The sequence below is a fragment of the Solanum stenotomum genome, chromosome 10, assembly GCF_019186545.1.
Source record: "Solanum stenotomum isolate F172 chromosome 10, ASM1918654v1, whole genome shotgun sequence".
In the NCBI taxonomy this organism is placed as follows: Eukaryota; Viridiplantae; Streptophyta; class Magnoliopsida; order Solanales; family Solanaceae; genus Solanum; species Solanum stenotomum.
Window position 1 is genome coordinate 6,762,752 of NC_064291.1, and position 21,887 is coordinate 6,784,638.

General features: G+C 33.4%; 1 long non-coding RNA gene and 1 pseudogene across 1 annotated transcript; both read right to left on the bottom strand.

Annotated features, from left to right (window-relative positions):
* The window catches only part of LOC125842566 (2-isopropylmalate synthase A-like), a 157,731-nt pseudogene that overhangs the window by 59,834 nt on the left and 76,010 nt on the right, over positions 1 to 21,887 (bottom strand).
* LOC125842573 (uncharacterized) lies at positions 13,875 to 16,474 on the bottom strand. The gene is made up of 2 exons (XR_007443928.1): positions 16,219 to 16,474; positions 13,875 to 14,546 (listed from the first exon to the last, which is right to left on the bottom strand). It is a non-coding gene; the product is annotated as an uncharacterized LOC125842573 (long non-coding RNA).

Sequence of the window (21,887 nt, forward strand, 5' to 3'; positions counted from 1 at the left end):
CTCTTTCACTTAGCGAGGTGTTACGTTCGCTCTTCTTAGGCGTTTCATTTGTAACATATTTTTCTTTAGGCTTTTATATAGGCTCGTACCCTAACTGCAGTGCTGGAAGCAACATATTTTTCTTTAAGAGCATATATTTATTAAAAAATACAACAAACATAAGTTTAAACTCAGGGTTTAGAAAGTACAAGGGGTTCAATACTAAGAACTTAAAAGAGTGTTCAAGAAAATTTAATACATCAATTAATTAATGTAGCACAAAACCCTGGGCTAGCTACTGCAACATTAGATAAGCTCTTCCATCAATAGGTGACAAGTTCCTGTATCATATAATACGTTCATTTAACAGTAAATCCTTTGCATAAACAGAAATTATAGAACTATCGTTTTTCAATCTGAGCTAATTAATTAAAGAAAACCAACAAAAAAGAAAGAAAGTAGTAGTATTTACATGCATATCTCCAAGTTGTCAAGCCAATTTGAGGCTGGATAGTTTCGTCTAATATGAGCGCTCTTAAATCATCATCTGTTATATTCTGAAAAGATAGATGTAGAGAAAGATAAATAGGTAAAAAAACAATGTGATACCTAAATAATATTATTAATAAGGAGAAGCGTAGTGGAGGCCATCTCCCTACCTCTCCGATACACATAATACGGCAACACTCGTAATATTTTTTTTTAAGAAAGTGTGTATGTATGATGGAAAATATTTTCTACGAAAATTTTTTTCTAGAAAAAAATTTCTTAGAAAATAAGTGAATTTCTAATGTATTTTCTCATGTTTTGTTGGTGAGTAGAAAATACTTCTTAATGTTTGGTTGGTGAATGAAAAATATTTTCCATAACATATCTTTCATTTTTGACTTGAGACTAGAAAATACTCTTTAGGAGGGAGGTGGGGGGTGGCGGTTTGGGGGATGGCTAGGGTAGGGGTAGGGGGTAAGGGTGGCATAAAATTGAAAACGTTTAAACCAACCAAACATGAAAAAATTGAAAAATATTTTCCTTCGCACCAAACACACCCTAAGTCTCAACAATAAAACAAAATTGAGTGTTGCACTATAAAAACATCAATAATTTAATTCACCTTTTTCCTCTCAGCCAATGACTTGAATCGCCAAAAGAGGTCCCCAAGTTGTTTTTCCTCAAAATTATATCCAAGCTATGACAAAATAAAATGAGTGTTGTTGATGCACATTCATATATAATAATACTATCATAATTTAATTTATTGAAATCTTAGTATATGTATCATACCTCAAGCATTTTAATTTTCAATGCATGACGTCCACTGCACAAAATATAAGAATGCATGATATTTATTTTAGAAAAAACAAACAAACTTCTATTGAATCATATCAATAACAACAACAAATTCAGTGTAATTCCTCAAGTGGAGTTTGTAGAAGGTAGAGTATACACAGATCTTACCCCTACCTAGTAGAGATAGAGAGGTTGATTTTGATAGACTATCGATTTAAGTAAAAGCAATTTGAAGAAGAGACTACAAAAATGAAAGCAATAACAACAATGAAATAAAGCGAAAAGAATAGTAATAACAAAAATGCATCGTACCGATATCAATAAACAATCAAAACTATTGAGACGGTTTCAGAAAATGTAATTTTGATTATATAAAATTGGATAACAAAAAAAAATAATATGACATAAATTTTATAAAATAATCGACCGAACTGAATCACAACATCATCATGATAAAACAGTGTGTACCTGAGTTTTCCCAATTTAATACCGTGTTCAGTAGCACGAATAAATCCAACATCTTCAGCAGGTATAAATTCATATGTGCCTCTGTTCTTTAATATTCCATCCTAAATTAAGTACGTAGAATAAATTCAAATACCTTTTTAATTAGTTAAATAGGTTTTACATAGTTTTCTTTGCATTTTATTTTTACAATTAAATTGGGCGCAAATACCATGTCTTCTTATTTAAATCGTCATTTTTGTAGTGTCATCCATAATTTTATTACATACATTTTAAAATTTTGGCTGATTGTTAAAACAAATCTAAAATAAGTAAATTTTTTGAATAGGAACGAGTCTAAAATAAAAAAATGCAATGAAATTTGAAGGACCGCTTTTGTTTGTAGCTAGCGTTGTTTAAAAATGGGGAAGAAGATGACTCTTAACTAGATCGAAAATTGACATTTGATACCTTTTTAAAAGGTCTTACGAACCTTCAAATATGGATGCCGTGGATTCATATTTATTTCTTAGTCTATCTGTTCGGACTCACACTCTTTAGACTTTGTTTCCTCGTTTTGTTAAATAAATATGTCACACTAGGATGATGGGTTAAAAAAAAAAGAGTTTTGAAATATTGAGTTGATAAATATAGTATTAACTAAATAAAATTGACCTGATGAATTCCACTTTCATGAGAAAAAACATTAACTCCAACAATTGCCTTCTGTGGTTGTAGCTTAAGCCCACTATACTCCTCTACCTGCATATAACAATATTATTATTATATGCATGATTAATTTTAACAAGTAATATATATATATATATTAAATAGGTGACCACCGCTTACGATAAATTTTGCGTACACCACTGTATATATACATACCATGTTGCTTGTGGTGAATATATGTTTTGTATTAATCCCAGTATAGAGACCACTTAGTACTTCCTTTCCACGACATTTTATGGCCATTACTATCTATATATGGAAGTACAAATTTATAAGTATAGATATTAATATAATTTGTCCTTATAATTAAAGTTTATTCTCTCCCACCTCTTCTAGAGAAGCATTTCCAGCTCTTTCACCAATACCATTGATGGTTACATCTACTTGTCTTACTCCTGCACAAATTCCCTAAATTCCATCGAGGTATGAGAATCAAACTAACTATATATTATATTCTTATAAATGAAGTACTCCCTCCATCCATTTTTAATTGTCATGTTACGCTTTTCGAATGTCAAATTGACTAATTTTCAAAATACATCGTAGAATTTTAGTCAATTCTTATCGTTTGACTCTAAAAAAGGAAACTATGACAATTAAAAGTGGACGGAGGGAGTAGTTAAAAGCTAACAAATACATACAACTAATGTGTTGGCAGTAGCAAGTCCAAGATCATTGTGACAATGTACTGCAAGGATCACATTTTGGATACCTAATGTGTTGGCTTTTATGTCAACAATTAGTTGTGCAAATTCATTTGGTAAATTGCATCCAACAGTATCAGCAACACAAATGCATGTTGCACCAGCTTTAATAACTTCTCCAATAATATGATAAACAAACTCCTTATCAGATCTGACAAAAATAATACATATTCAATTATATACACACCATATGGTAAAAATATAAATATGACAAATATTACAAACCTTGTAGCATCTTCCAAGCTAAACCTAACATGCTCGAACCCGAGACTTCTGGCATAAGCCACCATGCTCCTAGCTCTCTTCACAACTTGTTCTCTACTCATATTCAATTTATACTTCATATGTATATCGCTTGTCGCGATAAACATATGAATCATCGGTGTCTTTTCTTCAAACTCTCCCAAGCTCTATCGATATCTTCCTTAGTAGATCTCGCCAAACCACAAATCATCGGTACATAGCCCTCTTCATCTATGTTATTACCTTTTTAGACATAGTATAATTCAATAATTAGACATAATTCACTATCATATATATATATATACTATTATTACCTAGACTTTCAAAGTATTACATATTTTATCACTAAATAAGAGTTACTAACGTGTCTTACACTTAGATACATGTACTTTTGCTTCCAGATACACTAAAATAGGGAGAGAGGCGAGCTAGATTGGGGAGGGAGGTGAGTGAGATTCATATATGTATTCTAGATACATCTAAATCACACTAGATACATGTATCTAGAGTGATTTGCATGTATCTAGGATACCAAATACATGAGAGAGTGGCGAGGGAGATGGGAGAGAGGCGAACGAAATTTGTTATGTATCCCAAATACATGCAAATCCACTTAGATACAATATAATAGTACTATTAAATTTTAAATAAGATGGAGACATAATTCAAGATTACCAATTTTTTGTGCTACCAACTTTACAAGGTCAAACTCAGCTTGAGAGGCAGCTGGAAAACCAACCTCAATAACATCAACACCAAGCTTAGCTAGCTGACATGCAATGTCCATCTTTTGTTTAGCAGTCATGGATGCACCAGGGGCCTGCTCTCCGTCACGAAGCGTCGTATCGAAAATCGTAACATAGTTAGGGTCAGATAATTGAATATTTGAGCAACGGATAGCATATGGGGAATAAACATTATTCCTTTTGATTGGAGGCATAAAATTGAAGACACTAATGTTTTTAGAATGTAATGAAATGTTACTGTTAAAGGAATATATTGTAGAATTTGCGCAGAGAGAAGTCATTTTTTTTAAAAAAAATAAAAAATAAAAAATTGGCTGAGTGCATAGATATTTGGGCTGGCTGTGGGGTTTAATAGAAATTTGCAGCCAGTCGCATCTCCAACCTTAAAAATTTATTTTATTCTCTAAATATATAGAGTTTTCTATTTTTTTTCAGACAATCAACTTCATTTCAATTTTCTATTTTATTTTCTATAAAAAAAAAAAATTTTCCTCCTCAATATTATATTATTATTATTTCTATTTCATTCTTATTTTCTTATTTCATAGTNACCAGGGGCCTGCTCTCCGTCACGAAGCGTCGTATCGAAAATCGTAACATAGTTAGGGTCAGATAATTGAATATTTGAGCAACGGATAGCATATGGGGAATAAACATTATTCCTTTTGATTGGAGGCATAAAATTGAAGACACTAATGTTTTTAGAATGTAATGAAATGTTACTGTTAAAGGAATATATTGTAGAATTTGCGCAGAGAGAAGTCATTTTTTTAAAAATAAAATAAAATTGGCTGAGTGCATAGATATTTGGGCTGGTTGTGGGTTTTATAGAAATTTGCAGCCAGTCGCATCTCCAACCTAAAAATTTATTTTATTCTCTAAATATAGAGTTCTCTATTTTTTTTAAAACAATCAACTTCAATTCAATTTTCTATTTTATTTTCTATAAAAAAATCTTTTTTTCCTCCTCAATATTATATTATTATTATTTTATTTCATTTTTATTTTCTTATTTCATAATATAAACCTTTTCTTTCTTTTTCCCAAATAATTACTTTATATAATTTTTATGTGATATAAATTTTATTTTTGCAAAATTTTTTATTTAATATAAAAAATTAGTTTTATTCTAAATTCCTAAATAACATAACCACAATCGACAACAATTCTCTGGATCATACCCTAATTCCATTCTTATTTCAGTTGCATGTGATTACATGCAACAAGAACAACGAATAATTGAAAAAAGAATTGACAATCAAAACCGCAATCACAACTACAATCGCAACAATTCTCTGGATCATACCCTAATTTTTTTTCGAATAGTGCTAAATTTGGAAACGGCCTACCGGATTACTAAATTATTGTTTTGATAAATTAATTATTATGTTATGTAATGTATTGTATTTTATCTTATATTTAAATTATTATTGTATTGTTATCTTGTATTTAAATTATCATCTCATGTATTGTAGTTTTAAATTAAATTTTTCATCTTATCATTTTAATTTTGTGTATTTTTATAGTGAAAATTAATAATAAAATCAAATTGTACTGTTGACAAAAATTAGAAAAAAAAAATTAAAATACTATAAATTCGGGATGAAAGTAGTATATGTGAAATAATATATTTTTTAAAATATTATTTTACATTTAAAAGGAATTATGAATATTAGTTATTTAATTAATGACATTATATGTAAAATAATATATGTTTACAATAAAATATTGAAAAAGTGAAATAGAGAGTGTGAATATATAGTAGTTCTCCAAATTTGGAGAACTATTATTCAACTCTCTAAATATGAAGAATAGAGAGTGATATAGAGGGGGGTTGGAGTGCCCATTCTCTATTTTACTCTCCAAATATAGAGAATGGAGAGTAAAATAGAGATAGATTAGAGATGGTCTAAGGGTTACATGGAACAAGGCTAAGATAAACTATAAAATGTCAAAATTAAAAATGAGGGCAAGTTTGAGGAACTGTGTATATGTTTGGCCAATTTTTTAATAGAGTTATGTTTGGTGTGAAAGAGAGAGTGGGCAAGGGGGTATTAATTTGAGTAGAAAAGATTGGAGCCTAAAATAGACTAACAGAATTATTGTTATATGTATATACGTATTATAACAATCCATTTCATCCTTACTCCAAATAATTGATTTAAAAAAAACATATTTATCTTTTTGAGTGCAACTTGGTGTCCAGGTAGGCAATTGTTTATGAGTAGTGGACTATGGTTAGAAAAACATATACATAATATAGATTTGACGGAAGAATAATGATTAAGCATGCAGATACGACGTTTGGATGAATAAAATATGAAATTTATTTAAAAGAGATTGGATTATGTATTAATATGTTATTGTATGACTTCTTTGATGAGTGTTTTAGGTTGATATGACTTACTTGATGAATTACCAATGAATATGTAAATGTGGGTAAAGATAAAGGATTTTCATGAACTTCTAATCTAAGTTTTGGTCATAATTACAATTAGTAGGGATATGGAGTTTTCATTATGAGGGAATGAGGGTGTGGGTAATGTTACTTATGTAACATCCCGCCTTAGAAAGAGCTAGAAATAGAAAGAATCAATTTGGAAAGAGCCAATTTGAGAATTTTGCTAAGTTATGAGTTTTGGGTCAACTTCAAATGACCATAACTTGATGATTTAGGTGACCCATAAGATATCAAATGAAAGGACTTGAAATCCTCTTTCCAACGCCACCGAGTTTGCTAATTTTCGAGTTCGGATGTGGGAGATATGACCATTTGAAAATCTGGTTGTTTAGTTAAGGAAAGTTACCCGGATTTAAGAGAGATATTTTGGTCTTTTCCTTAACCTATCAACTTAAAATGATTTTTGGTATTATTTTGGGGTCAAATTTGATTTGGATCGGTTTTACAAATCCCATATACGCTTAGGGTTTTGAGAAGAGTTCAAGAATAGGAGAAAAGGCGAAAAGTCAAGGCGTTCATCAAGTTTTCTTGTGAATCGAATGTTGTTTTGCCACGGGTTTAATCTCTAAGAGGTATGTGAGTTCTCATAGTTTTGGGTTCGTTTACCCACACGTCAATCATGTTATTTTCAGCGAAATTTCGTTCTTGAAGTTGAAGAGTTTCAGTTCTTGATTAGTTTCTTGAAGTATTGTTTCCGTTCTTCAATTATGATGGATTTGATGATTTTATGAGATAATTGTTGGAGTTTAAGAGTTGTTTTTAAGTAGATTCTTGTGTACTTTTGATGGGTATTCGAATTTAAGCGATTAAGGAAGAAATCATTCGATTCTAGGTGAATTAGGGTTAGAAAACGAGTAAGAAAATTCGTCAAGAGATCTGGACAGAGTGTGGCGCGCCACCCCACCATTGCGTCAGAGAAGTGTGTCTGTACGTTGGGGCATGGAGCCCTGCACCAGCCAGTGCGTCCCAACTACTACTTTGTAGCTCAAGGGTTGGCCCCCTGCGTAACTCAGTGCGCCAAGGTCGTTTGCCCCCACCCTTTCTCCCTCATTTAGTCCGTCCGAGTTTTTTGAAAATGTACCTTTACTCCCCTTTGATTCTAACTATTCTAAATTATTTCTAAACATCTAGAAATCACGCATAACATGAATCATAACCTTGAATCCATAATCCATAATTCAAATTCAAAGTAAGAGCTAAGAGTCAAGTCTTGAGAGTTCTTTCGAGTCTTTTAAGAAGTCTTTCGCAAACCTTTTAAAACTTATTTTACGACTTGAGTTGATATATGAGAACTAACTATTCCCAATAGAAAATGTTTTTACATTTAAGCAAAGAGGAAACACCGATTTCCAAAAGAGTTTTTGAGCAGTTTTGAGTACCATCTCTTTTAAGAGAAAGATTTTTGAGTAATAATCTCAAACCACAGAAAAAGTTATGTTTTAAACATATGAGCTAGTTACATTTTTGGAGTAGTATTGAGCACCGATATGGGGACGAGTTCAGATAACTCAAAGTCTTCATAAACAATGTAGCCAACGTGGGTAGAAAGGGTCATACTTTTTAGATGATTCCTCATTGCTTTTTAGCATAGACTAGTGGATCCACTTAGTTAGTAGGTCCTATACCCTGGCAAAGTATAGGACAATTCTGGCAACGTGGGCTAGACGTTGTATCATCACATAGTTCATAGTGATGGTTGTCGGTTAGAGANTATACAAACTGAGTTACATTGTATTTTTCAATACATTGAGTTGTTATCTACTGTTTTAAAACATTTTCATATACTTGCATTACTATTATTGATTTTATATTGAAATGAGTTGAAATTGAGTTGAGTTGTGTAACACCCCGATATTCGAAAGAACTAGAATTAGAAGAAAACCGTTTTTGGAAATAATCAAATTTGGAAAGTTTGACAAAGTTAAGCTAAGTATGAGTTTTGGGTCAAATTCAAACTATCATAACTCCTATCTCAGGATGAGTTAGGCATGCTACAAGATACCGTAGAAAATATCTTTGAATTATCTTTTCAACGCTGCCGAGTTTGCTCAGTTTCGAGTTCGTATGACGGAGATATATCCATTTGAAGTTGAGTTGTCTAGATAAGGAAAGTCAAAACTGGATTTTAGAAGGGTATTTTGGTCTTTTCATTACCCAATTAATTAAATTCGTTTTTGGTAATTACGTTGGGGTCTAAACTGATTGGATTCAGTTTACGCTTCATAAAAAAATAAGTTAGGGTTTTGAGAGAAGAGGAGAAAAGAGGAGAAGAAGCTTAGAATCGTCGTGTTCTTGAAGATTTGCTTGTGGATTTCGCCAAGGATTGATCCCTACTAGGTATGTGAGATCTCATAGCGTTGGGTTAGTTCACCTGTGCGACAATCGTGATTTTATTCAGCGAAATTATGTTCTTGAATGTATAGAAATTGAGTTCTTGATGGATTTGTTGGAAGTTTTTATTGGGTTCTTGATTGTTGAAGTCGTTGAGAAGTTCTTGATATAAATTCATGAAATTAGATGTTGTTTTGAGTATATTCTAGCAGATTTTGGTTATGTAGTTGAATCTAAGTGTTTGGGGAGAAAACCAGTTGAATCTAGAGGGTTTAGAGTTGAAAAACGAGCAAGAAAAATTGGGAATTTTCTGGGCAAGGGTCTAGGGCGTCGCGCCAGCCACAATGCCCAACTTGGGGTTCTGATGTTTGGGATCTGGGGCGCCGCGCTAGCCAGTGCACCCCATCCCCAGTTCTGTAGTTTTGGGTCTAGCGCCCCACGCCACTCAGAGCGCCAGGGACGCCAAGTCTTCTACCCTTTCCCACTTCTTTCCGTACGAGTTCCCTTGAAACGTACCTATGTTTTCTAGTTGATTTCTACACTCTAAGGTACGTCTAAGCAACATGAAATCATCCATAACATGAGATCATGAGCCTTGAATCCATAATTCAATTCAAGGAAAGTTAAGACTTGAGTTTTCCAAAAGTTTTTTACAAATGTTTTAACTTTATCTTAAGACTTGAGTTTTGAGTTGAGTAAAGAGTAAAGATTGAAGTTCATTTCTTCAAAAGAGTATATGTGGACTATGTATTCCCACAAAGTAAAATGTTTTCACATTTAAGCAAGAAAGGAAACTTTGATTTCCAGAAGAGCCTTTGAGCTAGTTTTCCAGTAAAGAGTAAATGTTTTCACTTTTAAGCAAGAAATGAAACTTTGATTTCCAAAAGAGACTTTGAGATAGTTTTTCAGTAAAGAGTAAAATATTTTCACATTTAAGCAAGAAAGGAAACTTTGATTTTCAAAAGAACCTTTGAGCTAGTTTTTCTGTAAAGAGTAAATGCTTTCACAATTAAGCAAGAGAGGAAACTTTGATTTCCAAGATAGCCTTTGAGCTAAGTTTTGAGCAATTATCTCAAACCACAGAAAAAAGTTACATTTTTAAACATAAGAGCTAGTATTATATTTTGGGAGTAGTATTGAGCACCGATATGGGGGAGAGTTTAGACAACTCCCAGCCCCCATAAACCATGTAACCATCATGGGTAGAAAAGGGTCATACTTTTTAGATGATTCCTTAGTACTTTTTAGCATAGACTAGTAGATCCACTTAGTAGTCAGGTTCTATACCCTCGACAAGGTATAAGGCGACCCTGGCAGCTTGAGGCAAAATGATGTATCATCACAATAGCTTTTAAGTGATGGTTGTCGGTTAGAGAAACTCCCATAGAAGTATTTTGTATTATTATATACACAGATTTACTTGTATTTTTATATACATCCAGAGTTTATATTGTATCTTTGCATACATACAGATTTACTATTATATTTCTTAATACACAGAGTTGATATCAATGTTTTAAAGTTTTTCTTTATAATGCATTTGTTTATTGTTGCTTTATATTGAAATGAGTTAAGTTGAGCTAGGTGTGTTCATTCAGTTCCTTTCAAGCTTATGTCTTGTTTAGTATTCCCATCGCATGCTCATACATTCAATGTAATGATGCTAGTTGGCCTACATCTTTTTATGATGCAGATTCAGGTAGCCAGGATCAGCGCATCGTTGATCCGATTGAGCTTCAGAGTTGTTGGTGAGCCTCCTCGCTTTCGGAGGATCCCCTTTTTCATTACTTTATCATTTTAGTTCACTAGGATGTCGTGGGTCTTGTCCTGACATCCATCTCAGTTGTTAGAGGTTTCATAGGCAGTTAGTTTATGTTAGTTCTTGAGTTTCCACTTTGGCCAGTGAATGTTTTTTTATAATACATTCTCAGTTATTTTTGAGCTTTTAGTTTACTTTTAAAGTACATTTATGCTGAATTAAGTCTTCCGCTAGTTGTTAAGCCAGGCCAAGAATTCGCTTGGGGCTAGCAATGGTTCTCGAGTGCCAGTCCCGCCCAGGTGTAGGCTCGGGGCATGACAAGTTGAGATGAACTAAGTTGTTTCTTCAGTTCCAATTCAAGCTTAAGTCATGTTTAGATTTCCCCTCACATTTTCGTACATTCCATGTACTGACACCGTTTGGCATGCATATTTTATGATCCAAATACAAGTAACCATGATCAGCATCCAGCGTTTCGTTGATCCAGTTGAGTCCAGAGTTGTTGGTAAGTTTCCTTGCTTCCGGAGGATCCCTTCTTTATTGTCTAGTTATTTCAGTTTGTTAGGATGATCGGGGGTCTTGTCCCGACATCCATCATAGTATTAGAGGTTTCATAGATAGATAGACAGTAGTTCATGAGTCTTTTTATTTCATTTATTGATGTCTGAGACCTGAGTTGCCATTTTGTCCGGTGAATGTTTTATTTCTAAATTATTCTGAGTTTACTTTTGAGACAGTTGAGTAAAGTTTATCTTTTGAATTTATCCTCTATTGAGTGAGTCTTCCGCTGATAGTTGAGCCAGGTCAAGGGTTCGCTCCTAGGGTGTAGGTTCGGGGCGTGACAACTTAGTCATTGCTTAGCTATTGAATATGATAAGGGAATAGGAATGTGTATGGTTATTTGGAGTAAGACTTGACTTAGATTCACACTTATGCTTAAATTGAATGTTTGTTGATTGGTCTTCGAATGTAATTGAACTTGATGATATGAATTTGGATGTTGGAAATTGCATGTGTTACCACTTGGCAAGATCCTTAAATTTCTTGAGATGCAAGTATACTTATAATTGATCATTGTTTAGTGGATCAAGTATTGTATCAGTGTAGATACTAGAATTTTTATAATTATAGAGCGTGTATCACGCTGGTATAATACATGGATGAAGTTGGTTCCTGCAGGTCATGACTATAGACTGAGCATACTAAATTTTTTAGTGTATGTATACACTTTACTGTTGTTATGTGAGTTAATATTGAGTTTTCTGAGTTATGTGATATGTTGTGTTACTTGATGGTTGTGTGACCTGTAATTTGACATGTTTTAATATGTTGTTGCTATGTGTTGTAGGTCAAAAATGTAATAAATGGGTTAATCACTACATATATTGATCTTGTAAAATAAAGTTCGAAGGGTAAGAATATTCAGTTTGATAAGTGAGAGTGAATGGGGTGGTATAGCTACTTCATGTCAAACTTGTAATTTTTATGTTATGTTGCATAATTTAATCTTGGTGGATTGATGATTCTTACTAATACGTACATTGTACTGATATTACTCTTACTACATTTTTTTGGGCATAAGTGCATTGTAGATTGACTTGAAGTCTCTCATGTGAAGCAGCGAGTAATCATCCACTCAACTTATGTGTCTCTCTTTCTGGTGAAAGTATGTCTTCTTGTATTGTTTTATTTAGAGGCTTTTATACATGTCTAGATTAGGTATTGGGAGTTGTTTAGTTAATCATATTTACTTATCAATGTTTTGGGGTTTCATGAATTTTTGCATTATAAATTTATATGTTATTATTTAAAAGATCTGCTACTAATATTATAGCATATTCTTGATCAGGTGGTAAAAGTTCATCTATCTAGTTAGAAATAGGATAGGTGTTTGTTAGATCATGAGATCGTATAAATTTTGTATTTTGAAGATTGACAAAGCTGCATGGAACAGTTAGTGGTAACGTGATTTTTATTTACCAAGTTTGACCGGGACAAGGACAAAGAAAATAAAAAGAGTATCCGCAATAAAGTAGGAGTTCTACGCGTGAGCTTCTAAGTTCCAAGCAGAAGAGAAAGTCGAGTACAAGTGGGAGTCTGAGTTGAAATAGGTTTTGGATTCAAGTCCAAATCTATAAATAGGGCAATAACTTCTTCGAGAAAGAGCGCGCATTTACATAAAGAGTCAATCAAAACGCAGCCAAACAGAGTTTGAGAGAGTTTTGAAATTTACTTGGGGTGCTACGAGTTGTGAGGTAAAGTTGTAAATTGTAGTTAATTGTTATTGACTGCAAATTGAGTGTTGAGCGTAGGACGAGTCTAACAAGTTGAAGCAACTTGGAAGACTTTAGAAGACTTAAATCAGAGTTTTTTTGTCTTGGGTAGTTAGGAATTAGAGTTTATAATTCCTTAGATTACACAGGTGTGTAATCATTGGGTTATTTGAAGATTGTGATAAACAATACAATGTTGTGAACTATTTATTATTTTACGAGATTGTTAACTACAACTAAGGTTGGCAAGGGGACGGGGACGGGGACTGGGGGACGGTTCTGGGGGGATTTGGTCGGGACCGGGATTAGGGGGACAAAAATAAGTCCCATCCCGTCCCACTATATAAACGGGATGGGACGGGTTTCGGGGGGACGGGACGGGACGGGGGATTTTTTATTTTTTATATACTTATTTATTTGTATTAAAATTATATGTTATTGAATAACATTTTTAGTTTATTTGATTTTTTTTCAATTACATTTTTAGCTAATAAATAATGCTTAAGTTTTCAAATTTCAAAATTCAAAATTCAAATTTCAATATCAAACTTCAAATTTCAATTTCAAACTTCAAAATTCAAATTTCAAATTTCAAATTTCAAACTTCAATTTTCAATTTTCAATTTTCAAATTTGTCTTTTAAATATTTTAAAGTAATTTAAACTTGAAATTTTGATTTTGAAGAAAAGGCCCCAAAGAAGGACGTTATGTGCAATACTTTGAATTTTCCTTTTTTTTTTTTTTTTTAATAATCTAGGTGTTAGTTGATGTATTAAAGTTCCATTTTTTAACATTTGTTCCTTATTATAAAATTTTGTAATAGCTAGTTCTCTTTTTATTATGTTCAACTATTTTCAAACAAATTAGTATATATGTAAATATGTATGAATATATTAAAATTAAAATGCAAGACAATAGTTATATAAAAAAGACTTAATAAAGCCTTCAAATTTATTCAATAAAATCTAATTGCAACTTAGAACTTAGAAGTTACAATTTACAAATATTAGTGGAGTAACTAATCTACGCAGCCACCTTCTAGGAAGGGTTCTGTTTCAATAAGTTCTCATATGTAAAACTAATATTTGTTACAAATATTAGATGAGTAACTAATTTACGCAGCCACCTTCTAGGAAGGGTTCTGTTTCAATTAGTTCTCTGATGTAATCTAATATTTGTATTTTCCTTTAAAATTCAATTCTAATTGTCGCATCATATCGACGGTAACATCCTCCGGTGTTGGCAAACTTGCTAGAAACTCTTGTGACTCTAATTCATCATCACTAGATCCAAGTACCGCATTAATCCAAGCTTCTTGTTTGGAACTTAACTTTGGCAAATTATCATTTCTCCTTTCGGCGTTGACCCAATCTCTAAATAAAACTGATATTTCCAAACTGTCTTCCGCCAATGAATGTCTATGATCGCCAAGTTGAAACCTTGCCGCACTAAAAGCAGCCTCTGATGCAACTGATGAAGCTTGAATAGCTAGAACATCACGAACCATTTTGCTTAAAATTGGAAATGCAACGCTCCGCCTCCTCCACCATGCTAATAAATCTTCATTGCCATCTTCGTCTTCCACTGTTTCTAAAGATTGATTAAGATATTCTTCAAAATCATCACGGTTAGTAGAATTAAGACCAAGAAAATCTCGCATATAACTTGAAATTCGAGCTTTACTCTGAGGATTAGAAGTTTGACCAACTTCTTGAGTATTTCCTGTAGTTCTATATTTTTCATACAAAATTTTTGCTTCTACTTTTATGCTACACTTACACAGTTGACTAGTTGGATTTATTTCCGGTGAAATTTCTAAGGTATCATAAAAAGTGTCAACAAGTCCCTGCACACCTTGTAATTTATAGTCAGGATGAAGTAAAGTAGCAGTTAAAAAAATTTGAGGAATAGGAAAAAAATATTTTTAAAATTTTTCAATCATACCTTCAATTGCAACTCTAAATTTTTCAATTTTTTTGTATTTAGAAAATTGAATTGAAATAGCACAAATATTTATTAATACTGATGAAATAGTAGGATAATAAATTCCAGAAAACATGGTTGTTGCATCATAAAAAAGTCTTAAAAATTCTAATAGTTCATTACTTTCTTCCCAATCTTCTTCACAAATTCTGTCTAATGGGTCAGCATTATGAGCATTAAACACCATTTGTATGGGTCCTCTATATTCGTAAGCAACTGAAAGCATTTCGTAAAAAGAATTCCACCTTGTTTTAATATGTCTTGGAATTTTTCTTGGTGGCAAATCACATAGTACACAACGCTCATTAAATTCCCTAATTCTAGCAGGTCTATTAGCATAAAAAATCCAGGCAACAGCATATTCAATTTTCATACAACCACATTCAAATAATGAAATACCATCTTGTACAACTAAATTTAATACATGTGCAACACATCTAACATGAAAAGAATTATCATCAATTGGACATAATCTAGTTTTTAACATACTAGCAGCGTTTACATTATTAGATGCATTATCTAATGCGACAGACAATACTTTATCTATAAGCATGTAATAATCTATAACACTCAAAATATTTGAAGCTAAATATGCACCAGTTTTTTTCTCTACACATTCTTTATAACTTAAGATTCTTTTTTGTAAATTCCAGTTATGATCAATCCAATGTGCTGTAACAGTTAAATAATCACGTCCATTAACACTACGACCCATGTCCGAAGTTATAGACACTCTACAATCTAATATGCTAAACACACAACGAAGATATTGACAATGTTTACCTTGATATACAAAAACATCAGATTTAACAGTATTTCTTGAAAAACCTCTATAATTAGGATTATAAGTTTGTTGAATATATTCAATAAAACCGGGATGTGAAGGAAAACTATAAGGTAAACCACAAACAGAAACCATTTTAGCTAAATTTTCACGATCTCTTTCCTTATTATATTTACGTTGTGTTAGTGGACCACCGGGGTTAGAAGGATCTAATGTTCCTTGAACCATGTTAGAAGCCCCTACCGATTCATTAACATTAATATCAAAATCATTAACTGGAATTCCTTTTTTTCTATTGGCTAATGATTTAGCTTCTTTATATTGAATCGGCACACAAGATAACAAATGTCTATTTAAGCCCCCCGTCCCACCTTGACCTCCACCTTGTTTATGTTTAAAAGGTTGCTTACATTTATTACAAATAGCAATAGAATTTTCCTTATCTAAAGTCATAAATTGCCACACAACAGAAGTTTTAGGGCGTTGATACTTCACCTTCTCCCTTGTAGGAGGTATAAGGGGTGGGCGTCCAGAATTTTGCTCCGTTGAATTTGTAGTTTCATTTGGAACATTTGTCACCGGACTAGTAGGTGTATCTTCTAATTCATCTTCTCCCGAACCAACTTCTACTTCTTCACCTGAATTTTCATCAAGATAAGGATTAATATCACCATAAATTTGTTGTAAAAGTTCACGATCGAGTTGAGCATTTGAATCAATATCATAAGAAGTATCATCAACATAAGTAGAATCATTTGTATTAAATCTAACTCTAGAAGTACCACCACATTTACTCTTATTTTTTTCCTTACTACTTTTTTTATTAAAATTAAATAATCTACTAATGGCACTTGGTTCTTTCTCTTTTCCTTTACCGGTATCTTTTTTGTTAGAACTCATATTTAATTATATGTAAAGTATAATATAAAAATAATAACAACACAAAAATTAATGACGACAAAAAAAATATAAATATTATGAAACGAATGTACCAAACGTATGCGTTAATAGCAGACGTTATAACCGATTCTTGAAGCTTGTAGTTTGTTGTAACTTGTAATTTGGAACTCCAATATTTGATAGCAAATATGAAAATTATATATATATTATGGTATATAATATGAAAACTTAGAATTGAAATATATGTATTATGATATAATATGAGACTTAAATGGAACAAAAGATTGAGACTTAAGATTGAGACTTGAGAGGATATAAAAAATAGATGAGAGAATATATGATTTTGTAAGAAATAATAAGGGATAGAGGAGTATTTATAATATTAAAAGTGGGTTAAAGTATATTTATGATAACTTGAGGGTTTAAAGTAAATTATTAAAAGTAGAGGTGGTACGGGGTGTTGGGGAAGGGAAAAAACAGTCAATAATCCGTTGGGGGGCCCACTAGTCGTTGCCCAACGGATATAATTCAAAAAAAAAAAAGTTAGGGGATCCCGCGAATAGACCGGTTCATCCGGGCCGGGTCGACCGGGACCAACGGGTGAACCGGACCGATACCGATCCCGTAATCCCGAAGGCCCCCATCCCGCGAGAATCTAACGGGACCGAGTTCGGCGAGTTTCTCGGATCGGTCGCGGGCCGGGGCGGGCGACCCGGTCCCCCTGCCAGTCCTAACTACAACCTTCAAAATAGTAATGAACAAGTAGTAAGTACATGTTCCTTTACAGAATTAAGGAGGTCATAATTTCAACAAGTGGTATCAGAGCAGGTTATCTTAATCAAGAGTCTAATAACTCAAGAAAAATATCACTATGAATTTTGCACCTCCTCTCAGACATGGTCAAGGGCAACATATCAACAGACCACCATTATTCAATGGTCAATACTACTCATCGTGAAAGACAATGTTGGAGGACTTCATTCAAGCCGAAGACTATGAACTATGGGTTAGAATCACTGATGGGCCTTTAGCCCCTACTGTTAAGGATGGTGAAGGAAATAATGTTCCAAAACCTAAGGAACAATACGAAAAAGCTGACTACAAGATGCTGGGAAAAAATGCAAAGTCCAAATGCATTCTTGTATGTGGACTAGGACCTGATGAGTTTATTCGCATCTCAAGTTGTACATCCCGAAATAAATATGGTATACTCTATAGAATGCTCATGAAGGCACTACTCAAGTTTGAAAATTCAGAATTGCTAGGCTATGCTCTGAATACGAAGCCTTCAAGATGAAATCTGGAAGATCACTTCAAGACATGATCAACAGATTCACTACTGTAGTAAACGAGTTAATTTCCTTGGGGAAAATATACACCACTGAGGAACAGGTAGACAAAGTTCTTAGAACCTTGCCTAGATCATAGGAAATAAAAGTTACTGCAATTAGAGAAGCCAAGGATCTAACCAATATGACCTTGGATGAACTTGTAGGAAATCTCAAAACTTATGAGATGAATGTTGACAAAAGAAGTGAGGGAAACAAAGAAAAATATCTTGGATTCAAAGCAACTGAAAGTGATGAATCAGCTATAGATGATGAAGATTTAGCACTGATCAGCAGAAACTTCAAGAAACTTTTCAAAAGGAGCATGAACTCTGGTAAAAAGGCACTACTCACCAAAGAGAAGAGTACAGAGAAAACCACAAAGTGGAGGATGCTTCAAGTGTGGTAAAATTAATCATCAAATTAAGGATTTTCCTATGTGGGAAGTAGAATGGAGAAAAGAAAGGGATAAAAAGGAGAAGAAGGAACTCTCAAGCAAAAGAAAAAACAAAGAGAAGTAACAAGCTATGCATGCAGCCTGGGGAACATGTTGAGATATGTATGAAGAAGATGATGATGACATTGCCTTGATGGCCATAGAAGAATCAAAACCTGAATCTGACTCAGACTCTGAAGAAAATGAGGTAAACCTTTTTTATCTCAAAGATAAGCTAATGAAGTTCTCTAAGAAAATATTATCTTTTTAATGCTCACATCTATAGACACAATTCAAGAACTAGTTAAAACCAAGAATCAAATGCTTGCCTCCCTAACCAGTTTAAAATTTGAGTATATAGATCCGGAAACACTCAATGCTGATCTAACAGAAAAAAAATAAGCTTTTGTCACAGAAAGTTCAGCAACTAGAGTCTTGGAATCTGTCCAATAAAACTGAAATTTTAAAACTCAAAGAAGTAGGTAAGGACAAAATTTGTCATAACTCAAAAGATGAACATGAAGTTAAAAGGCTCAAAAGTGAATTATGTTCTTCAAGAGAAAACTTAACAAAAATGAGACTTGAACTAACTAGGACTAAATATGAGCTTGAACAAGCAAATAAGTGGACCAAATCATCTATGATAGTATCACACTTGGGAAATCACAATCGAAATAAAAAAAACTAGAATAGGCTTTGATCAACCCATAATTGATAATCCTTTGGTATGCATCATTTGTGGTAACTCAGGTCCCTCTAAGATCAATTGCCCAAAATTCAGAGTCTCCATTAACAATAAAACAAAAAGCACATATAAGACACCTCAAAGGAAAAGGTACACTAAAAAGAAATCTAAACTACCTAAATGGATACATAGAGATCTCATTCATTCTTTTGATTTTAGTAAAGGACTCAAGTTAATCTGGGTGCCTAAAACAGCCTTTAAAATTCTTTCAGGAAAAAGTTAGAGAAAGCAAGCAACATTAATAGATGGACAGTGCTTGTTCAAGACATATGACTGGAGATACATCACAATTTCTCTCACTTGAAGAAGGAAGAGGTGGAATGGTAGCTTTTGGTGGTGGAAAAAATGGTCAAATCAAAGGTATCGAAAAGATAGGAAGATCGGATGAACATTCAATAGACAAAGTATATCATGTAGAAGGTTTGAAGCAAAACTTGCTAAGTATATCTTAACTATGTGACAAAGGGAACAAGGTAATATTTTCATCAACTGATGTTAAAGTTATTAATCTTAAAACAAATAACATTGTTCTAATAGGGAAACGAGATAAACATGTATACACAGTAGACACCTCAAGGATTTCTGATGAAAACTTAGTATGCTTAAGTGTGATGGACAGGGATCCCTTACTGTGGCATAACTATCTAGGTCACGCAAGCCATGTACAACTAAACAAACTTATCTCTAACGAATTGGTAATTGGGCTTCCCAAAACTAAGTTCAAGGATGAGAGAGTTTGTCAGGCTTGTACTCTAGGAAAACAAGTTAAATCATCCTTTAAAACCAAACATGCTATAAGCTCAACCAAGTCCCTTGAACTAATACACATGGATTTATGTGGACCTATGAGGGTCAAAAGCAGAGGGGGAAAAGATATGTGTTTGTTCTGGTTGATGATTACTCTAGGTACGCTTGGACACTCTTTCTAGCTTCTAAAGATGATGCATTTGAAGCCTTTTGCTCCCTTATAAGAAAACTCCAAAATAAGTTTAAAAAACAATTGATCTCAATTAGGTCTGATCATGGCACTGAATTTGAAAACTCAAAATTTGCTCAGTATTGTGACCTTCATGGAGTTGATCATAATTTCTCCACTCCTAGAACCCCACAACAGAATGGTGTAGTTGAAAGAAAAATTAGAGCCCTCCAAGAAATGGCTAGAACAATAATGATTGCTAACAAAATCACTAACCAGTTCTGGGCTAAAGCCATCAATGTTGCGTGTTACACTATATATAGATGTATGTCTCGACCCTTGCAAGATAAAACCCCTTACGAACTATTAAAAGGTAGAAAACCCAACATCTCACATCTAAGAATATTTGGATGTAAATTCTTTATTCATAATAATGGAAAGAATCTATTGGAAAATTCAATGCAACAAGCGATGAAGGGATTTTTCTAGGTTACTCCACACATAGCAAACGAACCATGTGTGTAGAAGAGAGTATCCATGCTGTATTTGATGATACAATACTATGTCCAATCTGAACCTGAAGGGAGATGATGAACCATCAAAAACCCTTCCCACGAGAATAATGAAATCATCACCCATTCCCATAATGACTAGGATGAGAACTCAGAAAGGGTACCAGAAAGAGATCAAACAGAGCTGAATGATAGTTAAGATGCAGGACAACCGAACTTGGTCCTAAAAGATTACAAATACCAAGGATCACACCCTTTGGAAAACATACTTACTGATCTCACTTCCGGAATAACAACTAGATCAGGTTTGAAAAGCCATTGTGCCTTTAACGCATTCCTATCCATGGTGGAACCAAAGAATATAAACGAGTCTCTTCAAGATGCAGACTGGATAATAGCCATGGAACAGGAACTAAACCAATTTGAAAGAAGTAAAGTTTGGAATCTTGTGCCTAAACCATTGAACAGAACCATAATTGGTACAAAATGGGTATTTAGAAACAAATTAGATAAACATGGTACAATAATAAGAAACAAAGCTAGGTTAGTAGTTCAAGGGTACAATCAAGAAGAAGAGATAGACTACGAAGAGAGATTCGCACTTGTGGCAAGACTAGAGGCAATAAGACTGCTCATAGCATTTGCAGCTCACATGGAGTTCACCTTGTATTAGATGAACGTAAAAAGTGCATTCCTCAATTGGTTACCAAAAGAAGAAGTGTTAACCCCTTGGCTTTGAGAATAATGACTATCCTGACTATGTCTACAAACTTGATAAGGCTCTTTATGGGTTAAATCAAACCCCAAGGGCATGGCATGATAGATTGTCAAAAATTCTCCTAAGCCATGGATATTCAAGAGGTAAAATTGACAATACACTTTTTCTTAGAAACAAAGGAAAGGATTTATTGATTGTACAGGTGTATGTTGACGGCATCATCTTTGGAGCCACAAATAAGGCACTCACTAACGAATTTTCCAATCTTATTAACAATGAGTTTGAGATGAGCATGATTGGAGAGTTGAACTACTTTCTAGGCCTCTAAATAAAGCAAACACCTACAGGTACATTAATTCACCAGCAAAAGTATGTCAACAAACTGCTTAAAAGATTCAAAATCACTACAACATTTTATGCCTTCAACCACCCTTGAAAAGTGTGGCCTAAACTATCAAAAAATGTTGCCTTTGATCAAAGGCCACATTTTTCGACTTTAGGCTACGCTTTTCTGGGGGTGGCCTAAAGCAGCGTAACCTTAGACTTTAGGCCACACTTTTCAAGTGTTGTCTTATCAGCTACACTTCAAAAGTGTGGCCTATAATGTAA